Source organism: Canis aureus, chromosome 13, assembly GCF_053574225.1.
Source record: "Canis aureus isolate CA01 chromosome 13, VMU_Caureus_v.1.0, whole genome shotgun sequence".
NCBI lineage: Eukaryota > Metazoa > Chordata > Mammalia > Carnivora > Canidae > Canis > Canis aureus.
Window position 1 is genome coordinate 29163060 of NC_135623.1, and position 21951 is coordinate 29185010.

The 21951-nt window shown below is 36.9% G+C and overlaps 1 long non-coding RNA gene across 1 annotated transcript; it reads right to left on the reverse strand.

The window, feature by feature from the left end:
- Positions 1-195: 195 nt before the first annotated feature.
- Positions 196-20992, reverse strand: LOC144281602 (uncharacterized). Its single transcript, XR_013350041.1, has 4 exons — positions 20880-20992; positions 15178-15268; positions 13461-13583; positions 196-357 (listed from the first exon to the last, which is right to left on the reverse strand). It is a non-coding gene; the product is annotated as an uncharacterized LOC144281602 (long non-coding RNA).
- Positions 20993-21951: the final 959 nt, after the last annotated feature.

Below are 21951 nucleotides of genomic sequence, written 5' to 3' on the forward strand. Positions count from 1 at the left end.
GCCCCCAAATCCCTTAGCAAAAGAGATTCTGAGGATTCTGATGTATGTTAAGGTTTGAGAAACCGGCTAGCCTATATTCTTTCTCACTGTCTGTATCTTTATGTGGACCTACACCCATACGCATCCTGCTGAACCCCTACAGGCTGCTTATTGTAATCTATTATATGTCATCATTTAAAGGTTACTTACATTATCTCTCATATTTTCCATTTTCCAGTTTTGGTTTATCTGTCTGGCGCATTGTTGTAGGCTGCTTTTGTTGAAAATGTAAAGATACAAAAATAGGGAGAGAGCAGGCCTAGGTGAATGCCAGTTACCATATTCTGGAGTAGACTTCAGTGTCCTGGGCACTTTTATCTACCAGGAGGAAAAGAGAATGAGAAACAAAACTTAATCCATGCAGGCAAGATTCATTTCTGCTACTTCATAGGCTTTGTCAGAGGAGCCAAAGGTTTTAGGGAGTGATTTTATATTGCCTTCTCTTCCAACTTTTGTTGGAGTATCAATAAGGACGTCAAAAAATCAGTTATGACCCTACATCTCTCAACTTGCCTTGGATTCATTGCAAATCTGCCCAGGTGCCTCAGATTTGCCATATACCAATTAAACACGATCCTCTCTTCTGTAGAACATAAAACTACCTGCTGGTCCTTTCAGCCACAACACGCTTCAGGACCAGGTGTTTGTTCCAGATGAATGAAGTTTTCCTGTCCCGCTCCTTTCACCTTGATAGCAGGCAAACTGAATATTAATGAGGTGGATTTGAAGATAATATTAGGATTTATGAATGTTTTCTCCAACTTTCAATAGGGAAAGGAGTCAGGAAGGGGGAAATGAAGAGTTAATTTCTCCTCTCTCTTTGCATCGCTCCTGTTACATTAAGAATGCATTTTACTTGACTCTTAAAGTCAGTTCATTTATTTTTATCTTTGAGTTTAAAGTACAAAGTGACTAAACCCACCTAAATTACCAAGATTAGGGTTTAGTTACTTCTTTTTCTCGTATCTAAGGAAAACAATCCTAATGCTTATTACTAAGGTCTTGCTTCTGTATTTAAAATTTGCTTGATAAAAAAAAGGCTTTCTTTCTTTATTCCTTCCTTCTTTCACCTCTACCTCTTTTTCTCTCTTCCCTCCGTACTTCTCTTCCTTTCTCCCTCCCTGTCCCTGGCTCCACTTTGATTATTAAAAAGAGAGAAAGAAAGATAGAAAGAAAAAAAGAAAGAAAGAAAGAAAAGAAAGAAAGAAAGAAAGAAAAGAAAGAAAAGAAAGAAAGAAAGAAAGAAAAGAAAGAAAAGAAAGAAGAAAGAAAGAAAGAAAGAAAGAAAGAAAGAAAGAAAGAAAGAAAGAAAAGGAAAGGAAAGAAAGAAGGAAGGAAAGAAAGAAAGAAGGAAGGAAGGAAAAGAAAGAAAAGCCAACAAACATTTGTTGAGCACTTACTCTGTCTTAGGAACTGTACTAACTGCTTCAGATTGTTTTTTTGTTTTTTTGTTTGTTTGTTTGTTTTCCCAATCTCTTCTCTTCTTGGTAATCCTTCCTACATTCAACCATCTTTTTCCTTTTTTTTTTTCAACCATCTTTTTCCACTGAGACTTTCATCCTTCCCCTCTTCACAATTTCTTACCGAGTTCCATTGATTCGACTTATTAAACATCTTTTAAATCTATCCTTACCACTTATCATCACTGGTTTACACATCTCTCAGACTAAGTTTCTAAATGGCCTCTGACCTGGTTTCCTTGATCTTGTTTTCTTCAGCCTTTTGTGCACATATATTTTTACTGCTGTTAAAATAATCTTTCCACCTTGCAAATCTAGTCAATGATTCATTCAACAAGTACTCATTCAGTATCTATTATTTTTTAGACATTTGTGCTGTGAATACTTGGATGAATACAACAAGGTTGAAAACCTCAACATGTTCCCTATTTAGCAGAGGAGAAAAATAAATAATTGGACGATTATTCTAGAACGTGATTTGTAAGAGTATAAACATGTACACAGGGTATTAAGGCTGCACCAAGGAAAAGTATAGGATTCTGGAGCAGAGGTTGGAGGAGGAAGTCAGGAAGGACCTCCTGAGCAAAATATCTCCTGTGATGAATCTTGAAAGATTAATAGAAGGTGATTTAGGGAGAGAGATGAAGGTAAGGCTGGGCATGGGTGCTGGAGGAAAAAGACATCCTGAACCCAGAGATCATTTGAAGCAATGGCAACAACAACAACTTAAAAAAATAGCTTGATGTTTCTCGAACTAAGGAAATGCTGTTTATTATTGTTTTAAGTGTCTAAGTTTTGGAATAATTTAGTATGCAACAACAGATAATGAATGCAGCAACCGAAGGGCTATTTATAAAAATAGTACAGAGAGAATCTGAACTGGATTGGTAACTATAGAGATGGAGAGGAAGATACAGACTTAAAAAACTCATAGGAATGAATGAAAATCTTTAAGATACGTTTATTGATTGGATGGCAGTGAGGTGAGTTGGGAAAGAAAATCAAGTTCCAGATTGGGCATGGGGTAGGTATTACTCCCCTCTCCTTGAAACCCATGAATGATTCTTCATTATCCTCTAGGATCATGATCAAATGTCATCATAAATTGCTCTGACTCCTATAAGCTAGCTCTTTGCTACTTTGCTTACCAATTTTATTACCAGTTATCTTCCACCCCCACCTTCCCCCAACATTTTGTTGATTTTGGAACATAGCCTCTCTTGCTTTTTAAAAGAAAAATTTGCTCACGATGATTCCTCTTCTAGGAATGTCTTTGCTCTTCAACCCAACCTCAATTACTCTTCACACATGCCTCCAGCACACCAAACACTCTTTCAAGAATTCCATATCTCGGGACGCCTGGGTGGCTCAGCGGTTGAGTCCTGCCTTTGGTTTAGGGCATGATCCCAGGGTCCTGGATCAAGGCCCACGTTGGGCTCCCTGCAAGGAGCCTGCTTCTCCCTCTGCCTGTGTCTCTGCCTCTCTCTCTCTCTCTCTCTGTCTCTCATGAATAAATAAATAAAATCTTAAAAAAAAAAAGAATTCCAATTCCATGTCCCTCCCACCCCCACCCAAGTCAAAGTTAACTATTCTCTCTTCTGTGTTACAGCAGCCTTTTTAATTTATCTATATTGTTACATTACATCATAATTATTTATTCACATGTTTGCCTTTTCTTCTAGACTGTGGACTCCTCCAAAAAGGCTTGTTATCTTTCTTTGGTGAAAATGCCCATGCTAGCACCTGGTATATAGAGAATGTTTAATCAATATTGCTGAATATATGAATGAAAGAGTGTCCTCTAAATAAATCTAGTATCATTATATCTTTCCTGAATTGTTAAATTCCTCATTTTGAGATTCATACTGAGATGCTTACACATGGGATTTACTTGAAATTAATGTAGCTTCAAAGAATCTGTGACCACCTATCATTGGTCTTGCCGCAGCCTAATCATACTGATCAACTTTTCAACTGGTTTGTTATTTTTTTCTTTTCATAATTTTTTTGTTCCCCAGGGTGAACTATTTTGCATTTCTCTCTATTTCCACTAGTCCAAGGAAGATAAGAGTCACATGGGGCAGATGTGTACCCAGCTTACAACTTGGGCCTAAGCCTGATCCAAGTCCAGACTAGATCAACTAAACCCTAGAAAAATGCAGATGTCTGATCAAGAAAAAATACTGGTTTTTGAAGCCACTGAATTTCAGCATTGCTTATTAAATGGCATTGTTGAAACAGTAGCTGACTGATACAATCAGGGTTTCATTTTTCCTTTCACTATTCACCTAGACTATTGTTATAGACCACCGAGAAGTCTTCCAACCTTTAGTTTCTTTTCTTCTCAACTCATTTGATGTACCACATTAGATTGCTCTTCCTGTTCTAAAACATTCATTGATTTCATATTATTCTCCAAATAAAGTTCACATAGTAGTTTATCTCCATTTATTGAAATTCCATCCACCCTTTGATGTCCACCTCAAATGCTGCCTTCTTTGGAGACCGGCTATCTTCCTCCTAACTGATGAACTCTCATTTTCCTATGAACTTTAACATCTCCCAATCCCCTGAGGCCCCTGGTAACCACCATTCTACATCCTGTTTCTAGGAGTTTGGCTTTTTAATATTCCGCCTATATGCAACTGTGCAATATCTGTGTTTCTCTATCTGGCTTATCTCACTAAGTTAACGCCATAAGGTCCGTCCATACTGTCGAAACAGTGGGATTCCTTCTTTCTCCTGGTTAGACAATATTTCATTGTATGTATAAACCACATCTCTTTTATCCATTCATCTGTTGATGTCTCCAGCTTCTTAATATTGAAGTTCTGCAGGGCTTAGGTAATGAAAATATTTTCTTTATTTTTGTTTATTCTGCTTAGAAATTAGTGGTCTTCTTGAACCTATGAACTGATGCATTTAATTAGTTGAAAAATTATTATTGTCTCTTCAAATATTGCTCTGCCACCTTGTTTTTGGAAATCCAGTTATATGCTGAAGTTCACATGTACTCTAGTTCTCTTAACCACATGCTTTGATTTTTCTCTTCTGGATTATTTTTTTTTCTGAGCTTTTCCAGTTCCCTATTTCTCTCTTTAGCCAGATATGATTTTCTATTAAATCCTTCCATGATTTCTTAATTTTGGTAATTATATTCTTTTAGCGCTTTTCAAGTTTGTGATGATTTCTTTTTATAGTTTTCAGTTGTCTACTTTCCATGAATAAAGTAAGCATGGTTGTCTTAAAGGCTAATTTCAGAATTTCCGATATCTGGAGCCCCTTTGGATCTCTTTCTATTGTCTGCTGTTTCTGCTGTATCTTCTTGTGTACCTTGTAACCTTTGATTGTTTATCGAATGTGACAACGAAAAATTGACTATAGAGAAACTTCAAGGCCTACCATATATTATATTCCCCAATAAAGGATTCTGGTGGTTTCTGCCAAGTTCCTGGAGGCATTAGCAATCAAGTATCAGCTTACCTCAATGTCAGGTTTGAGATTTTCTGGACTACTCAGATGATTTGAAGCCTGAATGATCTTTGCTGCTTTTCTAAAGATATGAGTGTTTTTATATTTAGTTTTTTATATGAGTGTTTTTATATTTAGTGTTTTTATATTTAAACATTTAATTTTTTTAAACCTTGTCTTCCAGTTTTATTCATGTGTAGTTGACAAATAAAAATGGCATATATTTAAGGTGTAAATGTGATGATTTGATATATATATGTATACATTGTGAATGGTTTTTCCACAATCAAGCTAATTGTATTTACAATCACCTCATGTATTTACAAATTTTTTTTTAAAAATTTCATTTAACAAAGTTTTGGGGATCTGATGTAGAGCATGGTGACTCTAGTTCAGAATACTGTATTGTATACTCAAAATTTGCTATGAGATCAACTTTTTAAAAATTACTATAATTTTTAAATTATAAGGCATTTAAATTATAGGGGCATTTGTTTTAAAATTTTTTAATTTAAATTCAACTTAGTTAACATGTACTATATTATTAGTTTCATTGGTAGAATTTAGTGATTCATCAGTTGCCTATAACACTCAGTGCTCATTATATCAAGTGCCCTTCTTAATGCCCATCACCCAATTACCCCATACCTCTACCTACCTCCCCTCCCGCAACCCTCAGTTTGTTCCCTATAGTTAAGAGTCTTTTATGGTTTGCCTCCCTGTTTTCATTTTATTTTATTTATTCTTCCCTTCCCATATGTTCATCTGTTTTGTTTCTTAAATTCCACATGAGTGAAATCATATGATATTTGTATTTCTCTGACTGGCTTTATTTATTTGAGGGAGAGAGAAAGAGAGAGAGAGAGAGAGAGAGAGATAGCACAAGCAGTGGAAGAGGGAGAAGCAGATTCCCCACTGAGCAGGGAGCCTAACGCAAGGCTCAATCCCAGGACCCTGGGATCATGACCTGGGCTGAAGGCAGACACTCAAATGACTGAGCCACCCAGGTGCCCCAGCTATACTTTCTAGATTCATCCATGTTATTGCAAATGTCAAGATTGCCTTCTTTTTGATGGCTGAATGATATTCTATTATGTATATTATTCCATTATGTACACACATATATATGTATATAGCACATCTTCTTTATCCAATTATCTGTCTATGGAAATCTGGACTCTTTCCATATTTTGGTTATTGTGGCCATTGCTGCTATAAACATTGGGTTGCATGTGTCCCTTTGAATCACTATAGTTAAACATTTAGCTTTTAACAAAAGACTTGTTCTGATTTATTTTATCTACTTTTTTGCTCTTTTCACTCTCATAGAGCCTCATGGCTTTAAACATTCTCTCTCTGTAGGTTGATGAAGCCTGAATTTGTTTCTTTAGCTTGGACTTCTCTCTTGAGTTCTGATCTTGTATATCTAGTCTCTCTTCTAGATCTCAATTTGGATGTTTAATGCTATTTTCAAATTAAACTTGCCTGAAAATAAACTTCTGCTTTTCCCTAAAGCGTGCTCTTCTCAAAGTCTCTCCTATCTCTGTTAATGGCAATTCTATCCCAGATACTTAGTCTAAAAATCTTAACATCTTCCTTCTTTTTTCTTTCTTTCACATTCCAAAGCAAATCGTTTGGTAAACCTCCTAGCTTTAAATTTAAAATATATTGTGAGTCCAGTTACCTTCATCACCATTATTCTGGTCCCAGAAAAGCATATTCTTTATCTGCATTAGTATAATAGCCTCTTACCAGGTCTCCTAGCCACCACCCTGTCTTCATACAATTTATTCTCTACTCTATGTGTATTGTACAAAGAGTACAATATAATACATTTTGACGTTCGATGTATACCCTATGATGTATTGTTGACCTTCAGTGCCTTGTTTCCTCTGCTCCTTCCATCCTCGCTTCTTAGCTGGTTTCCAAATATTCAAGGAATGCCTCAAGTTTTTGGACTTGCTCTTCCTACTACCTGGAATGTATTTTCTCCAGACAAACAAACAAAGCTTTGTTCAGAATTTTCCTACCAGTGATACCCTTTCTGACCACGCTGTTCACAATTGCTATCTTTGCCCTACTCCAACCCAGATATTTCATCATTCCTTGTGATTTTTCTTCTATTTTTTAAGTAACATTTTTTCACACCTAACATACTATTTTAAAAAAATTTTTTTTTATTTATTTATGATAGTCACAGAGAGAGAGAGAGAGAGAGGCAGAGACATAGGCAGAGGGAGAAGCAGGCTCCATGCACCGGGAGCCTGACGTGGGATTCGATCCTGGGTCTCCAGGATCGCGCCCTGGGCCAAAGGCAGGCGCTAAACCGCTGCGCCACCGAGGGATCCCCTAACATACTATTTTAATTTATGTTTTATTTCTTATGTTTCTATTTCCCCCCGAATTCCACTAGAATGTAAGCTTCACAAAGATAGGGATTTTGATCTGTTTTGCTTACTGTTTAACCCCTAATACTAGGAGTACCGCTTGGCACATGATAATGTTAAATACGTATTTGTTGACTGGATCAAAGTTCCTCCTCATAGGAAAAAGGTGAAAATTTTGAACAATTTCAGAGATGAGATTTTATTAATGCAAAAAGCTTTTTAAAAAAAATTAGGACAAGACGGGATTATTTGAAATATAATCAGCAAGATATATTTAATCTTTAAAATTTTAGTCTGTTAAGTCAATTGTAGCTGTCCATTTTATAGTGAAATGCCAGTGGATACTATAATTTCATGTTACAAAGAAATTTCTAGGTAACAAAGAAAATATATGACTGAATTGATATTTTAGTAAAAATTCAATTACTACCTAATTCTATACTTTTCTTGCGTAATTAATTGTGAATACTTATTTTCTTGTTTACACAATGAGACATTGGTATAGTGTTTCAAATACATCACTGCCTGGACAGTACTTTGATGAACTTGTGAGAAATGAGATTGACCAAAATATCTTGCCAAATTAGATATTTGACCCTGGACACATCAGTGTCCTGATTGGGATGTTTTAACATTATTCTACTCAGCGCTTAGATCTTAATATGCTTTCAAAACACTAATTAATGCTGACCAAATTCTGAGAATTTATTTTTAATCCTGATTTTACAGATGAGGAAGCAAATAGAGAAGAAGTTAAATGGCTTATTTAAAGCCACATCACAAATTAACAGCAAGCTGGGACTCTATGCCAGGCACTCTTGTCTCATGTTTCTAAGTTTATTAATGTCATGATCTGATGCCAGGATAGTCACAGGAACCCAGGCCTGGGGAACATGATTTATTTTCTGAAGATGCTGCCATGATAACTGAAAACTTTCCCATTAAAATCTGGGACAAGACATGGTTCGCACTGATTTAAAAATGGAGCTCTAATTCATATTTCTGTTCTTTGGGAAAAACTATCCTCTTGATGATTTTCAACCTTTTAGACTGAGGTGCTAATATAATTGGATCAATGAAAAAAAAACAGAGTTCTGCTTGTTTTAATGTTATTACAATAGAGTATTACAGTTTAAAGGTAAAATTAGAGTTGGAGCATCCTTCTCAAAGAAGATAGAATTGTTAGAGACCAATTTTCTAGACAACCATATACTCCATTATACAGATGTGGAGTAACTTGTTAGGAATCAAATGTATGAGTTCCTTATATGTATAGAGGATTCTTATTCAAGCACTCCCTCCTCCCTCTACCTCTGTCTATGTCCATTTGTCCATCCGTCCATTCTTCCTTCCTTCCTCCATCCCTCCCTCCCTTCTTTCTTTCTTGTTGCTTGCTTGCTTTCTTGCTTTCTTCTTTTCTCTTCCTTTTTAAAAAGTAATAAAGTATAGTTAACGTGATGTATTATTAGCTTCAGGAAGGGCTCCTTCCTTTATCTAGAAAAAAATGGCTTATAAGTATAATTATACTCGGTTAAAACTCCCAATTGGTTGATAGGATTATTTTATTCTTTCATATTTTTAGTTTCCTCATCTGTAACATAGTGATAACCATAGAATCTCTCTAAAAAAGTTGAAGAAGAATGAAAAGAAGAATGAAAATGAGAAGAAATGAAAAGAATGAAAAGAAATAAGCTAAGTTGGATGTTTAGTATTGTGTTTTACACATCGTAAGCACTACAAAATTGTTAGTGCTCCTCTCTCATCTTCCTTTTCCTTCTCCTTATTACCATTATGCATGATGATGATTAAATGAAGAGGAGAGCATATGTTCTCCAGATGAATGGGAATGGGTGAAGAAGTTTTTTCATCTTCTTTATTTCAAAGATTATGAGAGCTTTTGCTACCAGATGCAAGATAAGAATATCAACTACTTTAATAGTCAGATGATTCCAACACAAAAGCCAACAGCTAAATTAGCATTTTCAGGCAATAAAAGCAAATGTCAAGAAAATATAAAGTCATATTTTAGATTAAAAAGTGGCAAGAGTATAATAACAGATGGTAGCTGAATAGGGAATTGATGTGTTCTCAGAGAATAAAAGTTAGAATAAAGGTAGAAATGTAGAACTACTATTGAATACTGGCGCATCATTAACATCAAAATGCTTTTGTGGGTGAATGAGCAAATGAATCAGTGGATGGATGGTTGGAGCCTAGCTGAATCACAACTTTCTGAAAATGTCCTTTTAGTGGGTCCCTCAGTACTGCAGAGACTGGAAAGCTAAAAACCATGTCTCCTAGCAAGGGTACCAGTTGTGATTTAGGTCCACTTGGTCAAATGAACTCACCTGAGATTTAAAATATGCCCTGAAGGGAGGAAGAGCAACATTATCCATTTTGCTGGTGCAGATTGCTATAGAGGCAGATGGCATGGAGGCTGGCCTCTGAAGTGGCAGCCCCTTGATGGTGGTAGGTGAGGTAGTGTCTAGGAAGCCCACTCGTGCAGTGGGAACTTGGGAATTATTCTTGGACAATCTGCCCAGAGTTTGTTTATTTAGTTCTTCCATTTACTCTGTAAACCTTTTAATACCTGAGAATTATAGCAATCCTTTTCTATTTAAAGAGGTTGTTATGGATTCTGTCCTCTGCAACTAAACCTTGTCCAGCACTAGAAGTCGTTCCTTCTACCTCTGTGTCCACAACTTCATCCTTCCTATCTTTTTTGTCTTCAACCTTGTCTTGGTCAAACACCTCTTCCCTCATTAAATATTCCCTGATCTCTCCAACTAATGTGGTTTATTTGATTCTCTTAAAAGGTTTTGTATTTGTATGATTTTTGCACCTTCCATCTTATGAGTTAGTCTTCTTACTTTGTTCAAATGCAAGTTCCTTGAGGGGATGTGAAATTAAAATATACTTACAAGTCTTTTTGAATTTCCACAGTGCTTATCATGGTGCCATAGGTATAGTTAGTACTTCATGAATATGAGAAGAATTCAAATAATATCACTTTAGGAAGGGTGCCTTTAGAAACATTATGCCTAGGAGTAGTGTGCCTATAGTTGAAACTATAGTGTACATGCTGATGGCCACTCTAGAGTCAACTTAGACCTTCTCCTGCACTTCAGATTTATTCTTCCAACCACTTCCAGGACAATATCATCTGACACTTTATTTAATTCACACTTTATTTGTCCTTTTGTTTCAAGTTTTTATTTAAATTCCAGTTAGTTAACATATATATAATGTCATATTAGTTTCGGGAGTAGAATTTAGTGATTCATCACTTCCATATAACACCCAGTGCTCATCACAAGTGTCTTCCTTAATACCCTTCACCCATTAAACCCACTTTAAGCCAAACACTTCCCAAACTGAATTCACCGTCTATACCCTCAAACCTACCTTTCCTTCCCTGCCCCCTACACTAATGAATGGCAGGCATCTTCATTCTCTTAGTATCATTCAAGCCACATCCCTGAGCAACAATATTAAATATGTATCTTTTTCTTGTTACATCTCTGTAGTAGCCAAGTCACATCCACCCAAGTTCCATCTACTTTACCTGTCCCTCTTTCTCCATTCCCTCTGCTACTGATAGTTTGGGTCTTTATCATTTCTCATGAGGCCTGCAGCACCCATCTCCTTCATATGATTACACACTGCTCTTAGTGTAGCAACTCTCACATCTTTTCAGTGTTTTTTAAGCTTCACCAACAATTTTCTTTATTTCAACTTCAGGATCAGTGCATCCACATATGATGTTCCAAGGTAAATTGCTGGTGTATATGGATCATTTTGAGTTACCATACCTAGAGTTTGGCTTTAAGATTGATTGATTTTGATATCTGCTTTGTTTACTATCTGTGCTCAGTTTTGTCAGAAGTTGTGTTTTTGGACAGTTTTCATTATTAATTAAACAAATAACCACACCAAATGTCATTTACTGTTATTAGTTATTATTTTGTTAAGAAGTAGAGCATAAGGTTGAAAAGGAGGACCCAAGTGGTCATGCAAGGTCTGCCACCAATGGCCTGGTGACCTTGGGCAAGTAACTTAATCTCTCTGTGCTTCAGTTTCCTTATTTGCAAAATGTGAAAAATAAAAATATTTCACTCTAAATGATGAATAAGGATTGAATAAGTCAATATATGCAAAGCGTTTAGAATGGTGCCTAGCACTTAGTAGATATATGGTGCCAGCTATTATCTTTACTATTTATTAAATGTGAATTTGAACTTTTAAAATATCTAAATGGGGCACCTGGGTGGCTCAGTGGTTGAGCGTCTGCCTTTGGCTCAGGTTGTGATTCCAGGGTCCTGGGATTGAATCCTACATCAGGCTCCCTGTAGGGAGCCTGCTTCTCCCTCTGCCTGTGTCTCTGCCTCTCTCTGTGTATTTCTCATAAATAAATAAATAAAATATTTAAAAAATAAAGTATCTAAATGATGTGAAATTCCAACTAATTAAGAGAGAAGAACTGGTATCTCTGGCAATATATGTGGACTTCAGTGATTTTAGTTATTAGGGGACTGTTCTTCATATTCTTGAAATAAATGTACTTAGAATAACTTATTTTTAAAGTTCACCTAAGCTACTAAATTTATCTTCAGAAAAATAGTGTACAAAGAATAAATTGTCCTGATAATTATTAATAAAAAGTAACACACTCCACGAGAATCAGAAATAATTTTTCTATAGATGTTTATTAAAACTTGATGATCTTTTTATTCTGGTGCCTTTTTTGAAAAGGCAAGAATAGGTAATTATACTCTGTCACATTTCCTGAGTTCCTAAATCGCATAAAGTAGGCTGGTGATTTCAAGGAAAAAAAAAGACAAGATATTTTTATTAGCTATATTAATAAAAGTAGACTGTGGAGTGATCTCTTTTTCGTGTCTTTTAGATTAATGTGTGGAACTTAACATCTGTGATATTTTATCTTTATTTTTCTCATCTAATGACAAGGTGATATTAGTAACTCATTTTTTTAACCCTTAAGATATACCATCAGAAAGTAACAATGTTCAGGTTTGGAGATGTAGGATATTAGGGACTTATTTATTGGTACTCAGTGTCCAAGGAAGAAAAATACTGCCTCTAGAGATTTGGGATGTGCTGAGCACCTACTGCCCAGCCCTTACACTGCTCCTTTCTAGTAGGGGCTCAGTACACATGCACTAAGTGAAGAGGTGTTTTCGAACAACAGGCAGACTTGTTTCATCAGACTTTGCCATGCTCCAGATGAAATCTACTTAAAGGATGTCAACCTCTTCTTGCTTTGCTTCCCAGTCTGGGGTTCTTTGAGACTTAGATAGAAATAGGCCACCATTCAAGATTTTTCACATCTGTTCAATAAAGGCATAAAGTCAAGCATTTCAGGTGACTCAAGCTCTGCAGAGTCTTCAAAGTTAATGACTAAAAATATATATCTTTTCTGTATATGTTTGTAGCAGAAAGAAGGTCAGCAAAACAATTCATCTTTGAATAAAAGTAAGCTTTTTTTAAAAATTTTTTATTTATTTATGATAGTCACACACAGAGAGAGAGAGAGGCAGAGACATAGGCAGAGGGAGAAGCAGGCTCCATGCACCGGGAGCCTGATGTGGGATTTGATCCCGGGTCTCCAGGATCGCGCCCTGGGCCAAAGGCAGGCGCCAAACCACTGCGCCACCCAGGGATCCCAAAAGTAAGCTTTTTAAGGTCAGGAAAAACAATTCGTCTTTGAGTAAAAGTAAGGTATGTTTAAGAAAGTACCCTAACAGTCACTCTGAGAATGAAATGGGAAAACTGTCCCCAACACTCCCTCTCCCTTTCCTCCCTCATTTTCAAGTGGGCTTGGTCAAGATAAGTAGATCAGGAGGGAGCTGTATTGCTTGCTTGATATACTAAATGGGAGAACTTGAAGGAAGTTTTGAAAGAAGACCCAGAGACAGGAGGAGGAGAGAGACTCCTGAGAGGGAGAAAGATAAGGGAAAGACTTAGATCAGCACCGTCCAAGAAAAACATAGTGTGAGTCATTCATATACTCTTAAATTTTCTAGTACCTAGATTTAAAAAGTGAAAAGAAACAGGTGAAGTTAGTTTTAGCAACATATTTTACCTCGATAGTCCCAATTTGGACTAGGCAAATTTCAAGAGCTCGGTGAGCCCATGGGGCTTATAGGTTACTCTATTCGATGGCACAGATGTAATGAGAGGAGCGCCAAAACCAGAGTCTGGAGTCCTGCGAAGGGACAGGCAGTTAAAATCCTAGGTGGTGAGAATGGAGAAGGGCTCTGAAGTCTCCATTTTTCATTCGTTTTTTTTTCTTTGTTGTGCTAAGATACAATCCCCCTCCCCCCATTATCCCTGTGTCTTAGGTAAAATTCTGATACAGAATACAAGATATTTTCAGTGAAACTTCGTCATACCTGTATTGGTAGGAAGCACTTTTCCTAAGCATTCACCCAAGCGAGGAACATAATGTTCTCTCCTTTTCTGAGAGCCTATAAAACCAAGTCCCATTCATTCTACAGCCTTAGTATCACCTGTAGCTCTTTCCTCCCGTCTATCCCCACTTTGCTTTGTTGGTATTGGACAGTCAAAGGAAAAGAGGTTATATTCCATAGTTGGTTCATACAAAGCAGAGAACACAAAACAGACATCAGAAGCCAGAAATGAGTGAGATGGGAACTTGGCAGAAAGGACAAATCAGAGAAGGCTTGGAGGTCTGGTGGAGTGGCAGGCAGGAAGTTGCCCACTCCTAATTGAGGCGAAACTTGATTCATTTTATTCAAATATTAAAATGAAATCTGGGGACCTCAGGGTCAATCAAGCAACTGGTGATTTCTATGGGAAGACACAAGAGTGAGAGCTGGGATAGACTACCTGTGATGAATTAACATAGTAGTATTCCATCTTGAAAGAATAATTTGGTGACAAAACTACATGATCTGACTGGTCCAAACCTGGCATGAACTGTCATAAGACTATGTATAGTCTTTGTTTTCACATTTAGGGTGAATATTCATATATTTATAGCAGAAATATTAATGTATTTGATAATGGTACCCCACTATAGGGTGTTACATAATATAAAATATATGTACTCTTATTAATTTTCTGAAGTCCAAAAATTCAGAATTCCAAATTCCTGCTGGTCTCTTAGATTTCCAGTAAAGGGCTATGGACTTGAATTTGGATTAGAGGTTGGGTGGAGATGGGGAACAGATGAACGGGAAAAGCTTTTCTAGAACACATCAAATCACCACCTAGAGGTCACTGCTTGAGTTGCTTCTGTTTAGAGTGATCTCTGCTGACTGATAGACCTACCCCTTTTCTTTCATCATTAATTCAACAAGTGTTCTTTCTCTCCTTCCCTTCCCTTCATCTCTTCCATTCTTCATTATTTGTCCTCTACCTTCTGCAGTCCTGTAGGGTTGTGTATAGTTCCCAATGTAAAATTCTAGCATTGTTGGATAGTAGGGAGAAACTCTTGAGTCTCTAATTAAGGGATGCTGTTGATCAGAAGTTCACCTGAGAGGTTTTTTTTTTGTGTTTTTTTTTTTTTGAACAGAAGAGATTTAATTTAGGATGGTCATATTTGATTAATCGTGTTGCTTGCTCTTGAAGAGATGAAGACAGCAGAACATGGGCAGTAAATATGTGCTCAAAGTTACGCATCTGTCCTATTTTATTTACAGCATAGTGATTCTGATCTTATTGGAAGAATAAGCTGCTTATGTAGTATGCTCTTCAGGTGTACTATCTACATTCTCTACCTAGAGATCTTTTCATGCTAAAAGAGTTAATGGCACTATAAATAGGGCTTACTTTACCTCACTTGGCTGGAGAGAGATATATATTTCTTCTGTGTATTCAGAGGCATCCCAAATACTCTGACACTTTGTAACTCTCTTAATATACTGTCTAAGGAAAACAACAACAAAAATGAATGTCAATAATTATAGAAGGGAGCTTGCTCTCCCTCAAATAGAAAGTCCGACATGACCGAAGTTCATTGTTTCTCATAAATCTCTCCAGAATATTTTTTTTCTGTTTATCTTACTGAGCCAAACTTCTTTCAAGAATTATATCTCTCCTCTATGTGATACTCATTTTGAAAATGCTTCTCTTTCTATGCAGCTTTGACAGAATAATGTGTTCCCTGCTGAACAGAATGTAGAGTAATTTCTTATCCAATAAAAGTGAAAAAGGAAAGCTGTTCAAAAGAAACTTCCAAATTGCCCTACAAAGAAAACTCCAGAGAGATGCCCCAGCAAGCTGGGAGATCAAAGGGTAACATTCAGGACCCCTCCATTTGCATTTATCATTCATCTGAGTAGATAGTGATGTGCCAGTCACTGGCTTTTTTTGCTGTTTCTAAGGCAGCAAACAAATACACCAATTATTGGAGAAAAGACTTGCAGCTTTGTGGTAGAAGGAAACTCAAAGTAAGTCTTAAGTTCACAGAGATATATTAGCATTGGTTTTCACTCAGGGGCCGTGGGGAGCCTTTGCTATTCACCTTGGTGAAGTCATGGATCATCATTGAAGAGTAAGGACCTTTTCCTCAGAAAGATGAATGCACATATAACAATTTTGTATAATTTAAGGAAGTGTATGGGTTCTCTGAAGCTCATATCTATAACCAGGGATAAGCCTAAAAAGAAAAAGACATAGACATGGATGCCTTTTATTTTTTTAAACTTTAAAAATCAATTTCTGAAAATCATGCTTTCTTTTATATTTGTTTCTTAAAGAAATTCCAGAGGAAAAGAAGACAAAAAATGTTCAGTTATTTAATTCTGGAATTGTGTGTGGCTGAAATAACGATTATAGGACTCACAATGAGATTAATTTCAAAGTCCTGGCAAGACAGATTAGGCCAAAACAAACCATCTTGAGCTGTCTCAAAGGTCTAAAATATCAGTTTATCTGAAGACATTAAAAGCAAAATTCTACCTAAAAAAAAATCTGTGGGAATAGAGCCATTTTATTTGTACCTAAATTAGTATTGCTGTTGCAGAGCATGGACTTGGACATTTAAACATTTGCTATTTCCTTTAGATGGACTTCTTATGGATGTTAAATGTTCTAGAATAGAGGGAATGATGGAGATGAGACATGGGGGAAGCAGTTAACCAATTATTAATGTCACTGTGAATGGATCACCGACTTGCATGACATTTAAATATTAGTACTAACCTAATTTTGAGAGTCATGAATTCCATGCCTTATAGAATACAAAAATATCTAAATGTTAACTTTTTATTACCTTGAAGTTCACTTTGTAGGCACTTTTCACAGATATCTTTACAACCATGTGTGATAATTATTATTATCATTCTTATTTCTTTGATTAAGGAAATTAAAATCAGAGAGATCAAATAATTTGCCCTTCTAATTCTGGTTGTGATAGATCTGGGACATCAATCCAAGTTTCTGATTTCTCTTCTTTTTGCTCAATTAAGAACAGTGCATTCCATGTCAGAGTCACCTGGCCCTATAGAATCTTGGTCTGGCTATCACTATCAGTGAGAGTTTCTGACTTTAGACTAATTTCTCCTGGGACCAGAAAGGACCACGGTCATTTGAGTATGCCGGGCAACTTATCAGAGAGAAACAATGAAAGGTGGGGTGGGGTGAAGAGCAGTGGTTCTTGGGATTTGGGAGTTTGGTAGCAAAGAATGAAGAAAATAGATTTCCTTACTGCTCAGCTGTGTCAGAGCCCAATCCTACGGAGCACAGTTTGATAATGATGTGAAAGAGGTCTTTAGGAATGAGAAGGGAAAAAAAAAAAAAAAAACAAAAAAAACAGAGACCCAGTCAACTTTGTGCTTCATTCTTTGTTAAGGAAGATGCTAAGAAGATTTTCCCTCCCAAATTCCAACTTGAAGCTGAAAGGTCAGAGGTACTAGAACAAATAGTGACAAAGGCACAGTATGTTCTAAACCTAATGACAAAGTAGATGCAAATAAATAGCTGGAACTGGAGGGCACTCATCCAAGAGGAGAGCAGAGTTCCTCTGAAGGAACTCCAGAGTAAAACAGTCTGTGGTCTGAGGCAATTTATAGTCACAGATGACCCTTGAGTGTTTCTAGAATTTGAGGATAGGTAACAAATCCAATCCTTTATTACAAAAACCCAACATTTGTCATGAATTGTTTTCTTCTCCTTAAAAAAAATTTTAAGGAGAAGAAAAAAATTCATAAATGTTCATTGAGTATCTAATGTAAAGCATTATGAAATAATGGTGTTTTTGACTTTTCAAATTGTTTTTATTAGATTTCCAGAAAGGTCAATGAATACTCAGGCATCTCCATAAAAATCCTTATAGACCTTGTAGCCTGTCTATTTAAGGGCTTTTATTATAAGTCAACACCATTACTTTAGGGAAATAAAATTACAGACCAATACCCAAAACCTAAAACACAGTTGACAAACAACACTATTTAGTAAAATTAGTCTATACTTAAGGCAAAAAAGCAGAAACATGCCCCCGGGTCCTAGCATAATTGAGCCTACAACAAAAGACTCAATAGGCTCAGATGGTGCTGTCAGAAAGTGAGCCAAGAAGTAGTTTCTAACATTTATCCTCCAAATTAGTCTAGTTTTTTTCCCTAACGTAATTTAAAAGATGTTTTATTGACTTATCCTAAATAGGAGTCATAATTTTTGAATGAGGGTTACAGAATGAGGGTTACAGGAAAGTATTTATTTCTTTTCTGTCCTGCTAAACTAGAAATCATTCCCTAGAATTTCTATAGGAGGATAAAATGGCCTTGAATTGAAACTTCCGAGAACACGGACTTAAGTTCTTCTAATTCATACTTTTTAGTTAACCCATGAAACTACCAGAATCAGAAAAGAATTTTGAGGTGAGTATTAACAATAGAGACATTACCTAAAAGAAAAGCAGTATGTAAGTGAAAAGGCATTTTTTTGCTGATAGTTGTAAAAATGCAACAATTAAGGCAATGGATTTTTGCAACTACAGAAATTCCAAAAGTCTTTTTTTTTTCCTCTTTAACACCGACTTACAAAGGGAAGCTGGATTTCTGCTCCATGCTTTACCTTTCCATAGTGCTTGAACATCAGGGAAAGAGAAGATGGAAGAAAAGAGGCACACTTAGATCTTCTTAGTATGAGTTGAATTAGGGACCCCCAACTGTTCCTGGGACCAGGGTGACAACAGCCATGAAAGGCTTTCAACATATCTGTGTATCTTTTAACTTTAGGACCACATGGTATGACTAACTGTTCATTTCAGAAAACTCTATGTAACGGTAGGTCATGTAGTAATAAGGTTCTATTTTATCTTTTTTTATTGTAAGTATTATTTAGGTCAGGAAGTAACTTTTCCAATTTTTTTCTCAACTTTTTCTTACTGGTATTCTTTCTCTCATCTTCTTTATTGTAAAGAGGGGGAAATCAGACCTAAAGGGATTAGACGATTTTGGCCTTCCTAAATCTTATTCGTTCTGAGACTTGCATTTTATAGGCAGTAAATAAGGGTTTTCTTATATCTATTCATAAACTATTGCTGATTTTTGAGTGACAAATTAATGTGTTCCTCAGCAGCTGCCACTGCTTATCTGGCAATTTTTCTCACATGAAATAAAGTTGACATGATGTCTAAATGTAGCATGAATATGGAGTTTTTGAATGTGCTATTAATTCGAAGTGTTGTCAAAATTATGAAGGGTCAACAGTTGTTTCTTTCTGCTGCCTGAAATGTTGGTTGAGCTGAATAGTGTCGAGTTCAATAGTGTTCTAACTTAAGGCTTTCACTCGTATTTGTATCTCTGGACGCTACCTAGGACGTGCTCAATAAAGAAATAAACAAAAATATTTTGAGTATTTACTAAGTTCCAGGACATCTTGATGTTTAGGAGGATAGGCTCTGGATATAGAATTGGGCTGGCATTGTGGTTCCGCTGCCAGCTAGCACTGCAAGTTCTTAACCTTTTTGTATCTCAGTTTCTTTTTTTGTAAAAGATAATAATAGTGCCTTCCTTATAAGGTGTAAGAGTTAAAGGAACATATTGCATTGGGCTACTTTGGGATTGTTTGTGTTTGGATCCATTCTTTGCCCTTCCCCAGCTCTACTTTGTATCACAGAGGTGCTGACTCCTCCAGGCTGCATGTCTTAGGTTCCTGTGTCAACAGACTTCTCACTAGTGTAAGACTGGTGGGGTGGAAAGAAAGGAAAGGCCAGGGCATCTTTCCCCTTTCCTCTCTGACTGGGGAGATCCTTGGGCAGCGGCTGCATCTCCTCCATGACAGTAGCTCCTGCTGGATAGTCACCTTGCTTCCTGCTTCCTTCAGGTGAACCCAGCCCCTTGGCTCCTGCAACATCGCCTCCTCCCTTTGTCTCTCCATCCTAAGGATGATAGTGACTTCCTGCTGCTGCTGCTGCTGTCTGGCTACCTCATTTTCCCCCATTTGACTCTCAGTTCCTTTAGCCATATGTATGACCAAATTCCTGGAATCAGTTTTTCTGTTGTGAATTCTTGACGTGGTTTTTGTTTTCCCAGTATGTTCCTCATTGATGCATGTGTATGAAATATTTAGTATCGTACCTGGCCACTAATAAATTCTCTTTATCTGTGAGTGTAAACAAATACAAACCAAGTAGAAATTAGCAAATCTTTAAGCATTTTAAGTATGAGAAAAACCCCACAAACCCTCACCTGCAATTCTAAAATCTATAAAGTTCTGAGAACTTGAGTTTTTAAAATGTAAGTTTGTGGCAAACTCATTTAATGGCAAGTTCTGACTTAAAATATCATGACACTATCCAGAGTATTTATCCCATTCAGTGTGCTTTTATTTGGGTTTTAATGCATAAGAAATTGATGTGTTTGATCTCAAGAGACTGATTGGGTTCTACTGGAGGTGTTATGTAACAAACGGAAGGTGCAAATGTTTTTTGTATAAACTTCAAAGATTTTGTATTCAGAAATCCATTGGACCCAAGTGTGTAGAACAGGGAAGCATAAAATTAAAGAAAAGGAAAAAGTTATCTTTGAAATGAACCTTGTTGGACCGGTAGGGCATATAATAAGGGCATATTGAGAAAAAAAGTTTTAGGAAAAAGTATGGAAAAAGGGAAAAATGAAATGAATATAGAAAATGTTATGTAGGAGTAGGAGGAAGTGAGAAAAGAATAAGTTGGATATTGGGATGCCTGGGTGGTCCAGCGGTTGAGCATCTGCCTTTGGCCCAGGGCGTGATCCCGGAGTTCCAGGATCGAGTCCCACATCGGGCTCCCTGCATGGAGCCTGCTTCTCCCTCTACCTGTGTCTCTGCCTCTCTCTCTCTCTCTCTCTCTCTCTCTCTGTGTCTGTCATGAATAAATAAATAAAATCTTAAAAAAAAGAATAAGTTGGATACAAGTCACAAAAAAATCTTAAAATACTGTTTTTTTTTTTTTTAAGAATATGGAGACCCTTGAATTTTGAGAAGAGTGACTTAAATAATGCTGTGCTTAAAGGAACATTAACTAGATAGGCTGGCACAAAGGAATAAAAAAAACCTTTTACAGGTGGAGTTCCATTCATTAGGCTGTGGTGAGCGTGTGCAATCGAAGGGAGATACACTAGTACCCCCGCATCTGCAGTGTTAGTTACCCACGGTCAACAGTGGTGGGGAAGCAGATGAGTTTCCTTCTGACAAATCACCGGAAGGTCAACAGTAGCCCAACACTGCATCACAATGCCCACATCACTCACCTGCTTTGGCTCATCACGTAGGCATTTTCATCATCTCACATTGTCACAAGTAAAAGGGTGATTACAGTACAATAAGATATTTTGAGAGATCACATTCACATAACTTTTATTATACTATATTGTTATAATTTTCTGTTGTATTTAGTTGTTGTTGCCAATCTCTTGCTGTGCCTAATTTATAAATTAAACTTTGCCATAGGTATGTATGTATAGGAAACAACATAGTATATACAGGATTAGGTACTATCCATGGTCTTGGAATGTATTCCGCAAGGAAGAGAGGGGACTACTGGGGTGGCATGTAAAGCAAAATACAGATATAGACTCTGTAGACGTTGACTTGTATGGAAGAAGAGAAAGTGTGGTTAATTTTATGTGGGCTAAGGAATGCCTAGATTGCTGGTAAACATTATTTCAGGGTGTGTCTGTTTCCAGAAGAGATCAGCATTTGAATCAGTAGATGGAGGATAGAAGATCTCCCTCACCCTTGTGGGTGAGCACCATCCAATCCACTGAGGGCTTGCATAGAACAAAAATGCTAAAGAAGTGCAAATTTGCCCTCTGCTTGAGCTAGTTTGCCCATCTTCTCCTGCCCATGTGCATTGGCACTCCCGGTCCTCAGAGCCTTCAGACTTGGACTAGGACTTATCTGCAACCTTGCTTCTCAGAACCTTGGACTGGAACTACAACGTGGGCTTTCCTGGGTCACCACTGGCTTTCCTTACAGATGGCAGATTGTGGGACTGTGTGAACTAATCCCTCACAACGTATCTGTCTACGTATCCATCTATATCCTATTGGCTTGTTTCCCTGGTGAACCCTGACTAACACAGAAGTGAATCTAGAATTAAGTTCTTATCTGGGCAATTAAAAGAA